The sequence below is a fragment of the Pseudomyrmex gracilis genome, unplaced genomic scaffold (genome assembly GCF_002006095.1).
Source record: "Pseudomyrmex gracilis isolate BER0280 unplaced genomic scaffold, ASM200609v1 scaffold_73, whole genome shotgun sequence".
NCBI lineage: Eukaryota > Metazoa > Arthropoda > Insecta > Hymenoptera > Formicidae > Pseudomyrmex > Pseudomyrmex gracilis.
This window is the reverse complement of record NW_018020657.1, coordinates 86703-90876: the sequence shown is the minus strand read 5'-3', so window position 1 is coordinate 90876 and position 4174 is coordinate 86703.

Here is a 4174-nt window from a genome sequence, read left to right as displayed (position 1 = left end):
ATACAAATATAATATATAAATATAATATATATATATTACAAATATATGTATATATATATATTATTATTATAAAATATATATATATATATGTACGTATATTTGTAATATATATATATATATATTACAAACACAGGAGTAAGCAGCTCGTTGTGCTAACGAAGAGCGAGATGCGTTTCGAGAGCGCGAATCGCGCGCGATTGACGCAAACTGATACTTTGTCGACGAGCGCGCGTATATATTTTTACACACGTTAAATGGAGAGATACATATTATCTCAGTATATACACGCAAAGAAGTGGATTTATGAATCGAATTATATGTTGTGTGCTTTTCCCTGAAATACGAACTCTTCTATACTCTGCGCGCGGCAATATTTTAACACGTCTTGATAACACATCGTGTACTGACCCCGAGGCGGCGAACGATTCTGCCGAAGGTTTTTCTAATAATAGCGGAGGGTCATATCAGTGCGCTGAAAAACTGATTAAAATAAATCGCTCGATATGTCGCGCGCCAGCCAGGATGTTCCATTAACAATTAGCGCGACACGTCATATAAAGATAAAAAAAACGTCGTCGTTGCGCGCGACGACGCCTGTGTGTTATCTTTGCGTTTGTTTTCGGCCATAAAACGCTATACCGATCGTTTCAAAAGCGCTCTCGTATAACGACGAGATAATAAAGAACTTGAAAGGAAGTTTTTTACTTGTTTTAATTAAAATAATATAAATGAAGTTTTAACTCCCCTCCCCCCTCTCTCTCTTTCTCTCTTTCTCTCTTGATTGGATACTTAATAATAAGTTGTATCGAAAAACACGAGATTATACTATCGGCGATTGTTCGCCAATCTTTTCACAGGTAATGTACGCAAAGTGAAAGATATCCACACGTATGCAAACGTTACTCCGCATATTTGGCCGAGTTCCTCGCGTTATATAATTCTGTAACGATATTTCTTCAGCAAATAACAACCTATACATCCGTCTTTCTTTTCTGACGAAAAGCGCGAACTTCGCAAAAAGTAAACATCATTTCTCTATGCATATGAGTAGGTTATATCACGGAAGCGCGTGCATAGAACTTGATTTATTTTGAACGGAGGAGCACTCGTTGTAATTCATCAAATAAAACATACCGAGTACGACGGCAGAGAACGGAGAGAGAGAGAGAGAGAGAGAGAAACTAGTTACCAACGTGTAATTCCACGTGGTTTTCGAGTAAGTTATCTTTCCGTAAAAGAAACTTTTGATGAATCGTATCGCATTATCCCGAGTGTACCGGGAGAGAGAGACACGTTACGTTTATTACGCTCATTTGAAATATCTAACGTACGGACTGACGGACTGTCCCTTCCGATGTAAAGCTGCACCGAAAAAATTATATTCTTGCAAGTAGAAGATTTTATATTTAAAAAATCTTCTTAAAGATTTTAGATACACGCTGATATTCTTCTGAAATTAAGAATATATTCTTTATTTAAGAACATTCTTATTTAAGAATATATTCTTTTTCGCGCGCGATAGTGAGATATGTTTTTCTATAGAGACTCTTTATATTCTAATCAGTATATATTCTTATCAATATTACTATTTAGAGAATTTTCCTCTTAAAATAAGAAACTCTTCTTGGCGCCTATTTTACTATAAAATATACTTAAAGTAAGTGGGATATCCTCAAAATAAGAATACAATTTTTTCGGTGTATGAGATTTGCGTGCCGCACAAAATTCTCTCGTATTTTATACGCGCCTGGAACGCGTAATCGAATCGATTACGCAAATTAACAATTTTTTTTCCTGATGCAGGTTTAAACAGTTTGCTCGATATAAATATGATTTGATTATATATACATACACCGAAAAAATTATATTCTTGTAAGTAGAAGATTTCATACTTAAAAAATCTTCTTAAAGATTTTAGATGATATTCTTCTGAAATTAAGAATATATTCTTTATTTAAGAATATAGTCTTTTTTGATAATGAGATATATGTATATGTTTTTCTATAGAGGCTTTTTATATTCTAATCAGTATATATTCTTATCAATATTACTATTTAGAGGATTTTCCTCTTAAAATAAGAAACTCTTCTTGGCGCCTATTTTAGTATAAAATATACTTAAAGTAAGTGGGATGTATCCTCAAAACAAGAATACAATTTTTTCGGTGTATGTATATATATATATATAACACAAGGTATCACAATAAATAGTGAAATCAGAACTTGTCAAGACCGAATTACTGCATCGCAGTTTCTCTAGCATGTTCTTGTGCTTTCCGTAACTAGCGAGTAAGTTAACGAGGAGCTCGCGTTCTATCCATTCGTCGAATGTCAAGCAGCATCCTCTTATTATAAGCGCACGCGGGATGCGCTTCAATCAGCGCGGTTGATCCGTTTATCGGAGCTCCGCCGTGCTACTACACAAACGGAAATGTAGCAGGTGCATATCTCTCGATATAGACATTCGTAAGTATACGATTGGCATGAGCGTATATACGCGGCACTTATGTACTTTCGAAGTTGAAGAGCGCGCGCATCTGGCGTGCCTAATTATGTAAATATCGCGATCGCAAATTAATTGCCACGCGGACTAATTGAAGACAACCCGCTGCTTGATCGATCGTTCGTCGAGAGATTCCGCGCGCGAGATTCAGAGACGCGTCTCTGAAAATCGTGAGGATTAAACGACGGAACGGACGCTCAGCTAGCTCGATCGATCGGCTTTTTGCTCTTCGCATCGCCGCGAACACACAGTGGCGCGATTCAGTTAATTCTCGCCGCACAAAGGTGACTTGATGATAATGATGATCGTGTATACCGGTGGAATTATCGTTGCGGGTTCTATAAAGATTGATCCGACTGGCGAGCATATGTTGTGCCCCTCGCGATCGAATCGTTGTATGCGCGCGGATTAGAGGTTATTACAGGAACTTTATTGCATGAAAAACACACACACGTAAAGAAAATTCGTGATTAATAATATGCGCGCGTTAAAATATAGCCGACGCGGAGAGAGATCTATAAAGATCTCCGCTTGAAAAAACAGTTTGCTCACACCGCGGTAATAATTTCACACAAGAGTTTCTTTGTGCTGTACGTTATTTGTTAGATATGTGTGTGTAATAATAAAAGTAGCGATGGAAAAAAAAAAGAAAACGCGCGAAAGTACGTTTCGAAATAATAATTCGATCTCTTTTTTTACGGGAATGATCTCTTTCGAATCCGCCGGGCGTAATTGCGTGCGGTCGTTTCGTCGTCGTAATCCGAAGCACAGCTGCGTGGGCGATCGCGAGCCGGGAACGATGATTGGATCCGTTCCACGGAAGAGGAGAGGAGAAATGAGAATGAGAGAGGGAACGGAAGAACATATTTGCGATTTTCCAATAAATCTCAATCTGAAGAACGGTGCGCATAAACGTGCATATAAACGCGCATTTCATTAATGACTCTTGAAAACGATGTTTGCCTGAGGATCTCTCTCTCTCTCTCTCTCTCTTTCTCTCTCTTTCTCTCTGTTATTTGCCGCGTATTAACTTTAGCCAGCGCGGATATTGTGTGTAAGTGGAGCGACTTAAAGCCTAAGTATTATACCGTCCGAAATGAAATAATAGTAATTACGCGTCTGCCCGGAGTATAAAACTCGCGGGCGCCTCTATCACGTCGAACGGCGAGAATATCGCGTCTTCGACGATATCTGAAAATTTGAGTCACACACCTATATAGAGAAGAGTGTCATTGCGGAACCCCGCAATTTTCACTTTTCACAATTTTTGAGTCGTTGCTAATCCACGTGTAGTTTACGAGATACTGTCACATCGTCACTTCCTACGTATAATTACATAAGTGTCACATATGGGATTTTCAGTTTATTGCATAGTGACGCTTAGAAAGTCATGTTCTTTGTGGTCACCAAGTATTAAAAAAAAATATTCTTAAGTAAGGTAAAAATTTAAAACCGACCTTAACTAGGGAAACTATATGAAGCTTTAAACTTTTAAACTGCTCTTCTCTAAAATTTGCGTTTTGGAGTTACAAGATTATACGTACACCGAAAAAATTGTATTCTTGTTTTGAGGAGATATCCCACTTACTTTAAGTATATTTTATACTAAAATAAGCGCCAAGAAGAGTTTCTTATTTTAAGAGAAAAATCCTCTAAATAGTAATATTGATAA